We start from the raw sequence: 15,810 nt of genomic DNA on the forward strand, positions 1-15,810 counted from the left end.
CATTGTCTCAAGTCTATTTCTGTGAGGATTTTTGTTCATTTTGATTCTAACATGTTGGCAACACAATTTAGCACTTTTCTACCATGAATGCTTTTCTACCATGATTTCTATTATGATAGAAGGCTATTATTTTTTTTAGATAGAAGTTTACTTTAAGTTTCTATTGTCATTCATTGCTAGTGGGAATGAAAAATGGTACATTCGATGTGGAGGACAGCTTGGTGGTTTCTTTAAAAACTAAACATTCTTACCATGTAATCCAGCAGTCATGCTCCTTAGTATTTACCCAAAGGAGTTGAAAACATATATCCAAACAGAACCTGTACATGAATGTTTATAGCAGCTTTTTTCAAAATTGCCAAAATTTGGAAACAACCAAGATAGCCTTCTGTAAGTGAGTAATAAATAAACTAGGACATCCAGACAATAGAATATTATTCAGCACCTAAAAGAAATGAGATATCCATCCTTCAATGAATATTACTAAGTGCAACAAGCCAATCTGAAAAGGCAGCATACTGTATGATTCCAACTATATAACATTCTGGAAAAGGCAAAACTTTGGGGACAGTGAAAGTATTTGCTAGGAGTTCAGGAGGAGGAAGGAATGAATAAGCAAAGCACGGAGATTTGTGTGGCTAACCGACTCTGTATGTTACTACAGTGGTGGACATAGGTCATTATAAATTTTCCAAACCCGTATTATGTACAATGTCAAGAAGTAAAACCAGTGTCATCTATGGATCTTGAGTGATAAGGACGTATCAAGGTAGGCTCACCAATTGGAACAAGTGCACCATCTGTGGGGAGTAACGGGAGGCTGTGGGTGTGTAGGGGCAGGGAGTATATGTGAACTCTGTGGACCTTCTGCTCACTTTTTTAAAATTTTATTATGTTATGTTAATCACCATACATTACATCATTAGTTTTTGATGTAGTGTTCCATGATTCATTGTTTGCGTATAATACCCAGTGCTCCATTCAGTACTTGTCCTCTTTAATACCCATCACCAGGCTAACCCATCCCCCCACCCCCCATGAGAGACTATGGGCCCTTCCGCTCACTTTTGTTGTAAACCTAAAACTCCTCTAAAAATTAAGATCTATTAATTTTTTTCTATTAATTGCTCTATCATGTTTTCCTGAGTCCTAGACTGGCTGCCATGTAATCATTGTACTCTTTTTTCCCCTCTACACTCCCAAGTGTGGTTACCATGTTCTCTTAATTCTTCCTCTAGAGCAGAACTTCTCAAACTTCCATGTGAAAAAAAAAAAAAGAATCACATAGGCAACGTGTTAAAATGCTCATTCCCATTCCTCTGCTGGAAAGAATGACATTAAAGAGTTTGGGCATGTAGTATAGAAATATGAATTTTTAACAAACATTCCAGGTCATTCTGAAATAGGTGAGCCAAGAACCAAGATTTGAAAACTTTTGCTTTATAGCATCTGACATATTCATCATTTTGGCCTTTTCTCCCTATGGCTTCAGGCCGATTCTGTTCAAACAAGGGCTACGATAACTTCTTTGCTGGTGATCCTAATTCCTGTCTCCTTTTGCTACAATTATGCCTTTGTAAGCTGCTGAAATAATCTTCTGCAAATGCCATTTTTATCACACCACCTTCCTGCTCAAGAATCAGCTACTCCTACTATATCAAGTCTAAACTCTTGGCTTTTAATTCAAGGTCTTCTGTCAACTGGCACTTTTGTACCTCTCTAATTTTATCTTTTCCCACTACAGACTGACTCTCCCCTCTAGCTAAATCTAGCGAACTTTCCATTCTTCCATGCTGCTTATTTGTGTCCCTTTGAGTTTCCCATCAGTTGGAAAGCTCTCCTGTTCATTTTCCCCAACATGGAATAAACATTTGCTCCCAACTCACCTACTTCAGGAAAATTTCCCTGATTAAATTTTTCCACCTAACTGTTATGCTGACTGAACAAAAATTAACAAGCTGGACTATAATTTCAATGGTTAGAAATAACAAGGAGCCTCTAATATTATGAAGGAGGAATGGTATGTTATCTTTCTGGTTATAAAAACAAAGAATTACTGCAATAAAAGTATCAATCAGAATTTTCATAGAAAAGTAAGTGCAACAAAGTATTAAGAATAAATGGGTTAAAAGTTGAATATAAGTGCAGTAGTTGGAGTAAACACTACTGTGAGACAAGGAAACAGAGAAAGCCAGTAGAAAATAAATGAGTGGAGAAAAATAAGATAGTAACTCCTAAGATGTGAAATGAATGTGGTGACAAAGTACAATGGAAATGCAACAGGAAAGCAAAGCCTCAGTTGCCTATCCAAATTAATCTAAATCTTTCCCAGAAGTAGTTTTGGTAGTGCATGGACATTAGTTTTATTATTTTGTAGGCATAACAGCCAACTAATTGGCCCCTTCAAAGCAGTCATTTCCTGAGCCTATGGAGCAAAAATACTTGTACCAGAGATTTCATTCCAATGACATGCTGCATGCATACCTAATTCATTCAGTACACCCAGATTTATTTCCAGATGGTTCTATGTGTTAGGAATTCATGAGAGTTACTGATTTTCCATGCCCTCACCAATACTTGGGTTTACCTATCTCCAAATTTTATTAATTGAATGGGTACATTATGATATCACATTGTGATTTTACTTGCATTTATATAATTACTAAGGAATCAGTGCATCCTCTAAAATACTTTAGAGCCATTTCAGCTTTTCTATCTTAGGAACTGTCTAATCGAATCTGCCCAACTCTTTCATATTATGTCTAATGACTTCCCTGTATTCACTCTATATCAGCCATGCTGAACTCCAGAAGTCACCCAGAAATACTAGGTTTTTGCTAGCCTTCTTAGGTTTGGGTTTTTTTTTTTTTCTTTTCCTGCCAAACTCCAATATACTTCCTGTTCACACTTCAATTATAACACTTTGCAGATTTCATGAAAAGCATTTATATCTATATTTTTTCCCACAAGACCTGGTCTTTTAAAAAAAGAAAAGAAAAGAAAAACAATTTTGCATTCCTAGCTTCTAAGAAATAGGAAGTACATAGTGAAAGGTGGTACAAAGGTACATACCTGACTGAAATTTTCTTAACATCCTAAAAGGAGAGATTCCCTCTCTCTTAAGGTGAAGAGAGGCAAGACAAACCACCATGAGGTGCACACTCAAGGGACTCTGTCAGACTCAGAACTACAACCCACAGTCACATCTACCCTGAACCCAGAGGTCTCACATTTGCCTTTTCCTGGTAACATGAATTTTTGAGCTCCAGAAGTCCCGTCTTCCCTTATTTAGGCCAAGATCCAAGTTCGCTTGAACTGGCTTATATCTGAGAAAGTGAAAGAAAGATCACAAAAACAGGAATCAGGCACTTAGCAAGCTTGGATCTTGCAACATAGCTGGGGAAGATTGCAACAGTATGAAGCAGGCTGGAAAGAGCAGAGAAATGGAATCAGACATGCCTTTGGGGGTGAGGCAGGTACTATCTTTTGGGGTGCATCCATATGCAAGATAGAGAAATCCATTAAGGTGATGGCGAAAAGTCCAGCCAGACTCATGTAAAAAATTGGTGTCAAGAAACTCAAGTGATAGACATCGGGTGGTGGGACAGCAAGTGACTTCATGCAAGACCAGCAGAGCAGACAGGCTGTCCTACCTGCCAAGTGGGTGGGTCCAAGATGCAGGGAATCAAGAAACTAAAATATATAGATTTGTAGTTAGATGGGCCTCTCATTAAATTATAAGATCAAAGGCATTGGAGAGAATTTAGAGTCAGCCAAGAACAAGATATATTCTAGACCTAGAGAAACTACAGTGGAAAGACACAAAACAGGGATCAAGATATGTTCCTTAAATAACTATACAAGTTGTAAACTTTGTTCACTTATATAACTGATATTTCTGAGTGCCTTCTCGAGATTGAGCAATAAACAGACAAAAATCTTGGCCCTCAAAAAGCTTAACATTTTATTATTTCTTTAAGATTTTATTTACTTATTTGACACAGAGAGAGAGCAGCAGAGGGAGAGAGAAAAGCAGACTCCCCGCTGAGCAGGGAGCCCGATGCAGGACTCGATCCCAGGACCCTGGGATCAGACTTGAGCCAAACGCAGACACTTAACGACTGAGCCACCCAGGTTCCCCTCAAAAAGCTTAACATTTGAGTGGGAGAATATGGACAATACAAAAGTAAAAAAGTAACATATAGTATGTCAGATGTTGGTAAGTGCCAAAGAGAAAAATAAAGCAGAAAAGAGAAATGGGGGTGTCCACAGGCAGCATAGGATTTGGTTGTGATTCCATATTTGTTGACTAAGAAACAAGACAACTGAGCTCATGCATGCAGGTGGAGAGAGAGTGAGCCACGTGTTCGCCAGTGAGTGGGAAGACTGTGGCACACAGGGGTATTGCTGATGTTTTCGTGGAAAAGCAAGGAGGCCCGAGTGGCTGGAGAAGAATGAGTAAGAGGAAGAAAAGGCACACGACGTCAGAGATGTAAGAGGACTGGGGAAGTTCAAGTCGGGCCTTATGGTCTACTACCAGCATTTTGGTTTTTACTTATGGTGAAACACACTTGGAGCAGAAGAGTCTGATGAGCTGACTTGCATTTAAAGATGACCACTGTTTCTGCTGTGTTGAGAAGAAAGGGAAGAGGAACAAGGTTGGAAGCAGAGGGGACTATCCAGAAGCTATTGTACTAAACCAGCTCTGAGAGAGTGGCTGCGATCTTGGGGGCAGTAGTAGAAAGAGCAAGACATGTGAAGAATCTAGGCACCTTTTGGAGATACAATCAATAGTATTTGTTGTTGAATTGGTGGATTGTATGTATGGTGAGAGAGATGACGCAAGGTTTCAGAGTTTGGGGCCTGAATGGAAAGAAGAATGGAGTCGCCTGTTACCTAAAAGTGAAAGGTTGCAGGGATGTAAAATCAAGGGTGTTTTTTAATATCGTGAAATTGAGATGATTATTACCTTATGCAGATGGAAATGTCAGGTTGTTAGTTGCATACCACAGTGTGGAGTTCAGGTGAGAAATCTGCATAGAAATATAAATTTGAGTGCCTGGGTGGCTCAGTCAGTTAAGCATCCAACTCTTGATTTTGGCTCAGGTGGTGAGATGGAGCCCCGCAACCGGCTTCTGTGTTGGGCAGGGAGTCTGCTTGAGATTCTCTCTCTCCCTCTGACTCTGCCCCTGTCTCCCACCACACCCCCTACCCCCAGCACATGCATGTTCTCTTGCTCTCTGAAAAAAGATATATATATTTGAGAACATTTACTTGGCATTTAAATTCATGAAACCAGAGGAAATCATTAAGGCAATGGGTATAGAAATGATAAAAGGAAGAAGTTCAAGGTATGTTTAGAAGTTGAGAAGGTACTGGCAAATGAAATGAGACTGAAAAAGAGCAGACAGCAATGTAGGGAGAAAACCAGGAGAAACACATGTCCTAGTATCCAAGCGAAGAGATATATCAGGGGGTGGGAAGGATCCAAGGACAAAATTAAACAGTGAATTTAGCAACATGGAGATTACTTGTGACTTTAGTACCTTTTGTTGTTGTTGTTCAGTTTGGTTTGTTTTTTACTGAACATAATTTTTGCCAAAATTCAGGAAATAGTCAATGATATTAGTAATACACATTGTAAATAAGTTGAACAAACAATATAACACCATCTGTGGGCAAACAACGTATGCTTATAGAAATTATACTGATTTTTTTTTGTTATGCTTATCCTGAGATAATCCTCAAAGAGTAACTGTTCACATTATGTTAAAAAATGGCAATGTTATTAAAATTATTTACTGCCTCTTAATATAACCAACTTAAGATACAATATTTAAATTTTATCTCACTATTTTGTAAATCTTCTATAATGTTTAATCTTGACTAGTAAATTTTTAATTCCTCCAGGTCATTAAAAATGACCTTTATTTATTTATTTAAGATTATATTTATTTGACAGAGAGGGACACAATGAGAGAGGGAACACAAGCAGGGGGAGCGGGAGAGGGAGATGCAGGCCTTCCCAGAGCAGGGAGCCCGATGCGGGGCTTGATCCCAGGACCCGGGGATCATGACCTGAGCCGAAGGCAGATGCTTAACAACTGAGCCACCCCAGTGCCCCCAAAATGACCATTATTTATTGAATCCCAGCAAGAGCCAAGAACTTTACATGGATTTTGTAATTTATAGCTCAACAGGGGTGTTATCATCATCATCTTCAAGGGGAAAACTGATCTAGACTCTTCTGGGTAACAGCATTCTGTATGAAGCTGATATATAACTAATACAATAGAGTAGGAGAGTAAGTTCTCTTGAACAAAGACAGACTTAATAATTTTGTATTCACATAACATTTGCCTTAATATTTCACTCACCAAAGGTCCTCAGCATGTTTATTGAATTACATTAAACTAAAACTAAAGCATACCTTGAAATATATAGTTAACTCCAAATCTGGTAATTAGGTAACATACTTTCTGGCAAGAAAAATTAGAAATAGGCAAATATTTTGTGCAAAGTGATCATATTATGTGTGATAAAGTGATATAACAGAAAGCAAATGGGCAGTTTCAGGAATGAATTTGGCAATTTTCCAAGAATTATTCATGAGAGTATAATAAATCTATTTTGAAAACATGACTGGTTCTGTTTGACAGAGGCAAAAGAATATTAAATGCAATCTTTAAAGGTAGTCATCTGTATAATTTATGCCTGAATTTCATAAGTAAGTTTACTGCTATGTTGGTTTAAAATTACTTAGTCAAAATTCAAAGTCAACAGATAATAAATACCATCAAGAATTACTGGCATTTTTAATTGGATAAAATTAGAAATTCAGTGAATTTCATTTTATTTTTTATAAACTTTTTAAAAAATTCCAGTATGGTTAATGTACAGCGCTATATTAGTTTCGGGAGTACAATATAGTGATTCAGTAATTCCATGCATTACTCAGTGCGCATCACAATAAGTGTACTCTTACACTCCTTGGCCTATTTCACCCATTCCCCCACTCTCCTCCCATCTGGTAACCACCAGTTTGTCCATTTTTTTTCTCTTTTTTTCTTTGTTTTGTATATTAAATTTTACATATATATTAAATCATTAAATATATATTACATATATATTAAAGACAAATCAGTATTTGTCTTTCTCTGACTGACTTATTTCAGTTTCAAGCTTTCATTCTTTAATATTCCATTATGTATATATACCACATCATCTTTATCCATTCACCCATTGATGGACACTTGGGTTGCTTCCATATTTTGGCTATCATAAATAATGCTATAATAAACATAGGGGTGCACATATCCTTTCCAATTAGTGTTTTCCCATTCTTTGGGTAAATAGTGGAATTACTGGATGATATGGTAATTTTATTTTTAATTTGTTGAGGAACCTCCATACTGTTTTCCACAGTGGTTGCACGAGTTTGCATCCCTACCAACAGTGCATGAGGGTTCCTTTTTCTCTATATTCTTGCCAACACTTTTTGGTTTTTTGGAGTTTTGATTTTAGCCATTATGACAGGTGTGAGGTGATATTTCATTGTTTTTTTTAATTTCCATTTCCTTGATGATTAGTGATATTGAGCATCTTTTCATATGTCTGTTGGCCATCTGTATATCTGTTGGCCATATGTATGTCTTCTTTGGAGAAATGTGTGTTTATGTCTTCTGCCTGTATTTTACTTGGATTATTTGTTTTTCTGTGTTGATTTGTACAAGTACTTTATATATTTTGGATAGTAACCCCTTATCAGATATATCATTTGCAAATATCCCATTTGGTCAGTTGTCTTTTTGTTTTGTTGACTGTTAGAAATTCAGTGAATTTTAAATTGTAAAGTACTAAAAATAATCCAATTAATAATTATAATTGATTTTGACCTTTTTACACAAAGAGCTCAATGAATTTTTTATTATAATTTTTTGGACAACATTATAGCCTATACGATTTCCTTATATTTTATAAGCTATTTATTCAAACTATTAACTAATAAAAGATCATTTTTACTAAGGTAGAAAGAAACTTTTAGTGTTCTAGATTGTATTAAAATCCTTTAAATATATAATTTATTGAAATAATTATAATGATTTATTTTCTTTTCTCTATAATAACATCCCTTTACTGTTTTACAATTTAAAAGTTGCAGCAAATATTTTAGCATATCATGTGGCTATAAAAATCATATTATTTGGCTTATATTTAATTTGGTTAAATAAGCATTCTACATACATTTTGGCAGAGTATCATTATAAAAAAGCCATTTCTAGATCATTTCTATAGCAATATGATTCCAGCATTTCCTGGTATGAGTTTCTTCAGTAAACATTTTTTTCTGTGGTATGACAAATATAGAAAATGATTATAAAAGTACTATACTTAGTGAATTGGTACTAAAGATCTTAAATATATTTTGATTCTGATACTTCTAAAATGGATTCCTTAACTTTTTTTTAACTTTTAACTTATAAAAGCAGGCCGATAAACTTTAGTAAGATAGAAGAGAAAAAATTTTGCTTTTTTTTTCCTTATGTGGCAGAAAATAAGTGAATTAAAGATTTGTTTCAAAGTTGAAGGGATTATTTGGATGCCACAAACCTTTTAACCTACTAGTGTTTTCCAGTATATTTTTGGGTATGTGTAAACATCTTCAGGTCCTCTCTACTGAGTGTGCTCATTCATGTATACATTTGTTCCATTATTAAACATAGATTTAATGAGCACCAACTATTGGCCAGGACACTGGGACATAACAGTCACCCAGGCAGAAGTCCTACAATCATGGATCTAATATTTTCATTGTAGAGAACAGTTACACTAAAGAAGAAAAAAACAGATAATATGTTAGCTGAGAGCAGGTCTTATGAAACACTATAAAAGATATAAATGGGGATAGGTAGTGGTGGGGAGGCTGGAATATTAAACGAGAAGAAGGTCACATTTGGCCTCTGTGTAAAAAAAGAAGACAAAAGAAGGAGAGTTGTGTGCCAGTCTGGAAACACTTATTTTATCATGTACCAGGCACTATATAATGCTTTGCATCCATGAACACATCTAATTCTCACGGTCAGCTTGTGAGCTAGGTAAGAACTCCATTTTACAGATGAGGAAACTGAGGCACAGAGAGGCCTGCTATTTGTCCAAGGTTGTAGGCTATTATTAAGATTAAACCCAGGCAGCTATTTCCAGAGTCTGTGTTTAAACAAGACCAAAACATGCCAGGTATGGGAAACCACAAGGGCCAACGTCTGAGACGTGCAGGTGTTTGGTGTGTTGGTAAAGCAGCCCTGAGGATGGTGTGGGTGGATGGAGTTGGCAGGGTGTTGGAAGGAGAGGGGATAATGTGAGGCTGGAGTGGGGGATGGGAGGGATGCAGCTCATATGGGACCTTGTGGATCTGAGGACTGTGTGAGCGGCAGTCACTCACAGCTTGAGAATTAAGAAGGATTTATGCTATGAACGTGGCTAATGTGTGTGCTTCCAATCAAAGACCTTTCATAGAGCAGGGGAAAATGGCCAGAAAACAAAAATAATCAAAAAGAAAGGAGAGGAGCCCGGGTGGCTCAGTTGGTTCAGCAGCTGACTCTTGATTTCGGCTCAGGTCATGATCTCAGGGTCGTGGGATGGAGCCCTGCTTTGGGCTCCGTGCTCAGTGGGGAGTCTGCTTAAGGATTCTCTCTCTCCCTCTGCTCCTCCCCCCCCAGCTCTCTCTCTCTCTCAAATAAATAAATAAGCCTTAAAAAAAAAAAGGAAACTATATAAAAACTCCCAGGCTAATTTTTGCAATCATAATGTAGCTTTTAGATATCACCCCAATACATCCTATTCTCATTCTGTTCTTTTTTTCTCAAGTGTACTTATCACTGTCTAACGTAACAGTATGTTTTTAATAGATTTTATTTTTAAAAGTTTTACCTTCACAGCAAAATTGAACGGAAAATACAGAGAGTTCCTATGTTACACCCCCATAGGCACAGCCTGTCCCGCTGTTAATATCCCCATACCAGAAGGTACATTGGTTACAACTAATTAACCTGATTGACACATTGTTGTTAACCTATGTGGACAATTTATATTAGGGTGATATTTTATTCTTTATTTATCTCCTGACTTGCCCCACTAGAATATAAGATCCATGAGGTCAAAGAGTATATCTGGTTCACTGCCTTATCTGCAGTGCCTGGAAAAACACTTCTCAAATAATTGATACTCAAAAATTATTTAGGAATTAATTACTTAATTCAAACAGGACCTTTGTCACCAGGAAAGATCACTTACGGCAATCTGGCAAATGTGGCCTTTTTCAAAGCACTGACACGTCGATTTTTGAGGCTAGCTGAGTCTAATGTTGCAGCAGTCCCTACTGCACCCCGTGTTTATTCAATAATTTTTTACTGATAATGAAGGATAGTTGGAAGAAAGGCAGGCAGGGACAAGGGGCCCCCATTCTCAGTAAAAAGACCCCCATCCTGTTAATCTAGGCTTTGCTCAATGACCCAGGTTATGTTAAGTCTTCCTACTGGGAGGACTTAAAACTTGTATGTGATAGAAAGGAAGGGAATGGCCTTGGGCGTCCTAACCCAGGCCCGCGGGCCAGCCCAACAGCCAGTGGGATATTTATTTATTTATTTTTTAAAGATTTTATTTATTTATTTGACAGAGAGAGACACAGTGAGAGAGGGAACACAAGCAGGAGGAGTGGGAGAGGGAGAAGCGAAGCAGGCTTCCCGCGGAGCAGGGAGCCCGATGTGGGGCTCGATCCCAAGACCCTGGGATCATGACCTGAGCCAAAGGTAGACGCTTAACGACTGAGCCACCCAGGCGCCCCAGAGCCAGTGGGATATTTAAACACGGCTTGATCTAGGGACCTGTGGCTAGCCAGCATGCCTTAGGGCAGTGGTGGCTTCCGCCCTCTTGATACTGGAGGCTTGGAAACACCACCTTGGGTGGAGCCCTCCACCCTTTCCCACGTGAAGGACTACCTGATAGGTAGATGAGCACGTGGAGAAAATCCTGATTGGGTGACAGGCGTGTGGAGGGTTAATCAGATTAAAACAGCCCACACCAAAGAGCCCATAAAACCCTCTGGATTTAAACACCAAATCAGCAACCCTCTCAGGTCTCTTCCCTGTTTGGGAGCTTTGGACCGTTGCTGAATAAACTTTGCCTTACTCTCAATAAGCTTTGCTTTAATGCCCACCACTCTTCGTCTGGTCCACCTCTTCATTCTTGGAAGCGGTGTGACCAAGAACCATGGGCACTAAAGGAAAATCCTGTAACAGGCATGCCTGCAACAAGCCCGTCACACTTTCAGAGGCATATCTTGAGGGACACAGCAGTGGTAAAAAAATAAAGATGTACCCTTGAGTTGTGTGTTAGTATTCTAGTAGACTAGCTCTCACTCTAGAAGTTAGAACTTGTGTCAACTCACTCAGTCTCAATATTTTGGTTTTTGATAGCAAGCAATGAATTGTTCAACAGCAAGCCCTAGAATATTTGTTGGTGATATAAACTCATTCATGCATCAGTATGCTTATTTTTAAGATTCATTTTTTTATACTTCCTAAAGATGTCGCAATCGCACATCTTAGATTTTCTGGGACACGCCTGGCAGTAATATCTGCCTCCGTGTGTTGTTAAATATGTCAGTACTTGTTAGAACCTGCATGCTAATTTTTTTCTTCTGAAATTAGGTCACTACACAAATAGAGTCACAATCTCAATGTCTGAGAATGTCGTGCTCCTTCATTATCACCAACAAACTTTAGTCAGACAATGACTCTAAGGCAGGAGAGAAACTGGTAAGCTATTGTCCTCAAAGAATTTATTTAGATTCCAAATGCTTTTCACACAGAGGGGGGATTTCCTAGGCATCTGGAAAATCTACCTCTGTTATTTGACATACTTTTCCTGTAATACTTTTACAAGCTGTAACTGCTCCGGGTGAAAAAATTTCTTAATCACTGTTACGTGTTTTCTACTAGAAGGCCTACAATATTCGTTGCCACTGTTAAGAAAATAATCAAGAGAAATAATTCAGAAAGTTGAAATTAGCAACCTACTTACAAAGACAACAAGGAATTTATTCCTATTTATTAAAAGAAAAATACAGATCTCTTTTTAAATGGCTTGCTTTTAAAAATATGTTTCAAACTGCACATGCTTATACGACTATTTTAGTCTTAATTATTTTTCAGAGTAAAAACAAAACTGAATAGGTGAAGCAGATAGTAAACTAGAGAGTTTTTGGGGGGAAACTTGTAGGACTCTCTAAAAGGTGAAATAAACTTTTTAATATCAAGATCAAATTGTTGACTTAATGGTAAATCCTAGGATATTTAATTCCTCATTAAATTTGGATTTACATTTTTATGGTCTTGGAGGTCATAATTTATTTATGCTGAAGTGTTCGTTTTCCTAAATTGCAGTTCTGTTCTTTCAAGCATAACAATTTGAAAATGCACTTCTTAGCCCTACACTAAATGATGCCAACTCTTTTATCAGTGCTAAGATTTATTTTTATTATTACTGTAGCTAGTTATCCATCAAGTCTAGAAAGATTCTTTGAACCATACGAGTCTGGTTCTTATTGTGATGCTTGCACTTCAGACGTATTTGTATATTCATGGCACATTGCAGGAGTTATAAACCTGAAGAACTTTGGAACATAAAGGGCTCATTCAATGCAATGTCATTATTTTACAAATGCAGAATCAAAGGGCTAGAAACTGAAGATCATTTCCAAGGGGCATGTAGCTAGTATGAGCGAGAAGTAGGAGTATAACCTAAGGCTCGAACTCTGAGGCCAGTGCCCTGACTACACAAGGTTGTATTTCCAATGACTGTTGCCATACTTCTGATACTTATTTCTCTGGTCTACAGCAGGGGTTGCAAGTTTTTTCTTTTAAATGCCAGGTAATAAATGTTTTAAGCTTGTGGACCATACAATCTTTGTCACAAACATTCATTTCTGCAGTTGCAGTTGAAAGCAGCCATAGACAAGGCACACACACAAAGATGAGTAGGGGTGTGTTCCAAAAAACTTTATAAAAAATAAAATTCAAGGGACGCCTGGGTGGCTCAGTTGGTTAAGTGTCTATCTTCAACTCAGTTCATGAGGCAGGGGTCCTGGGATAGAGTCCTGCATCAGGCTCTTTGCTCAGCAGGGAGCCTGCTCCTCCCATTGCTTGTGCTCTCTCTGACAAACAACTAAATAAATAATCTTTACAATAGCAAGAGCTGGTTCTATTAAAAAAAAGTAAAAAATATAAAATTCGAATTTCATATAATGTTCATGTATTACAAAATAGTATTCTTCTTTTGAGTTATCTCAACCACTTGACAATTCAAAAACTATTATGAATTCATGGACTGTACAATAATGAGCTGTGGGCCAGATTTGGCCCTTGGACTTCGTTTGCCAACCCCTGATATAGAACAAAAGTAGGGATGTTTTAATCTGTAGACAAACGGGGTATCTACTGAGAAAATTTTAAATTTCTGTTTAAATTTAGTTCATCCTTTTAAATTGCTAATTTTACTAATGCACATGTTAATATATTAGTACCTATAAATTTAATTTATAAACAAAAATATGCACATTTATTGAAAGTGTGCTCAATTATTTTTAACAAATAAGGAGTTGCAATAAAAAACATTTAAAATCCACTGATCCAAAACAAATGAGCAAAGGGGAAAAAAAGAGAGAGAAAGAGAGGCAAATCAAGAAACAGACTCTTAACTATAGAGAACAAACTGATGGTTACCAGAGGGTAGGGGGGGTAGAGGGATGGAGATTAAGGAGGGCACTTGTGATGAGCATTGGGTGTTGAACCACTGTATTGTACACCTGAAACTAATATTACACTGCATGTCAACTAACTGGAATTCAAATTAAAAAACATTTAAAAATAAGCAAATAAAATCCACTGGTTTTGATAACAGTAATCTGGTCCAGATAACAGTAATCTGAAACTACCAAGGGAAATTTAATAAGAATATGCATATATAATCTTGCATGAGTAAAGGACGGGAATTCTCTGATATATAAAATAGAGTTAATTCTACTACTTCCACAAAGTTGTATCAAAGTGTTAGAGGTCAAGCGCCAATATAGTGCTTGGGACTTACTAGATACTAAATAATAATTAGTACTATTATATTTCATGTGACAATAGTTCATGAGTAAAAAGTAGATGCTCAGCCAGACATAATAAGAAGGACTGACTTAGAATACTGAAAAATAATAACACATTTACTCCACACTTTTATAATGCTTTACAATTTTCAAAGCACTGTCAATTGTATTTATTGTAAATTTGGTCTTCTAACTTCTACTGGTTAAGGGAGATGATAAAACACAATTCCACTTTTGGCTGGTTCCACCACTCATAATGAGAGGAATATTGAGAACCTGAGCACAAACAGGAGAGTGAGTTTTCTGTTACTTAATAACTTGAGAAAGGGTTAAGGGACCTGAGGATGTTTGACCTAGAAAAGAAAAGCTTTAGTGTAGAGGGGATGATTCTAAAAATTTTTCAAGATTTCCACGTGAAAGAGAGCATATAGACAGATTATTTTATTACTCTGAAGAGAGAACTGGAACCAAAAGGAAACAGCTTTAGACAAAATGCAAAGAAGGATTTGTAATGTTGGAATAGTATAACTATGGAATTGTCAATCCTTGATAGAATGGGTTTTTCTAGAACCTGTAAACAACCTGTTAAAGAGGAGATTCTCGTGAAAGAAGTAAAGTTGTACTGGGTTTCTTTAATGGTTCTTTCTATCCCTAAAAAAAAAACAAAAAACAAAAAACCACTACTACTACTACTAATCCTGCATATTTTTAAGATCATGGGTTATAAAATTCTTATTTAGACACTGAATTTATGTACATATAATGTTATTATGATTTTCAAATGTTTTACTTTAAAATTCTGGCTCAGTGTAACTGCTCGGCTTTACTCTGACTCAAAAACCCTGCCAGTATCTTTGAGCAAATCATGGTAAACAGATTTAAAATGTCTTTCACTTTAAACTTAAATTGTTCCTGCGTTTAAGATTGACAAGTAGGCAAAATAAGATTGTTTTCCTATGAATTTTCTTACTAGAGCTGCCAAATGTCCTTTTAAAATATCATTTTTCAAAAGATGATGATATAAATTGGGGCATATCACAGAAGGAGCCTATGCATATTCATACAGGTGATGCTACTTTTATGAGACATTTGCACTTGAAGTAAAGCCTTGTGCCAGGTCTAACTTCTTTGATCTCAAATAATTTATAATGTAGCTTTCACTTTATAAAAGGGAGATTGTGATAATTAATCCACCAGTTTTTGATGCAAAATAAGACAACACATTTAACCAACATACCATATTTTATATGTTTTGCACAATTTGGATTAACTGTGTTCTGTAAAGGCTCTTAATTGTGCAAATGATCTAACAGAACAATAAACCTTGGCTTTCTCATTAGGTCTACATTTATTTAGATGGATTTATTATATGGAAAATTTACATCATTCTAGCCTACCAATGCAAATGAAAATGTGAGCAGATCCATGATACTCAGTTTCACGCAGGGTTGTGTTATTTTCATTGGTGTGTTGCTGGCAGGAATTGAAAAGAAGCAGATTTTGTCTGTTGGTTTTTGGCTGTCATATGAATCATTCCCAAAGAATGAGCCCTTAGCTAAGGATTGGTGAGGACTAGAGAAAGGATTGTGGGGACTCTGCTTTCTTCTTTACCTTTTCACTGTGAAATTTATTGCTTTCCACACAAAACAAAGTAGCAAATG

At 36.9% G+C, this 15,810-nt stretch overlaps 1 protein-coding gene across 1 annotated transcript in view; it reads left to right on the plus strand.

The window, feature by feature from the left end:
- ROBO1 (roundabout guidance receptor 1) overlaps window positions 1-15,810 on the plus strand; it is a 1,115,645-nt gene that overhangs the window by 422,084 nt on the left and 677,751 nt on the right.

Source organism: Zalophus californianus, chromosome 1 (genome assembly GCF_009762305.2).
Source record: "Zalophus californianus isolate mZalCal1 chromosome 1, mZalCal1.pri.v2, whole genome shotgun sequence".
NCBI lineage: Eukaryota > Metazoa > Chordata > Mammalia > Carnivora > Otariidae > Zalophus > Zalophus californianus.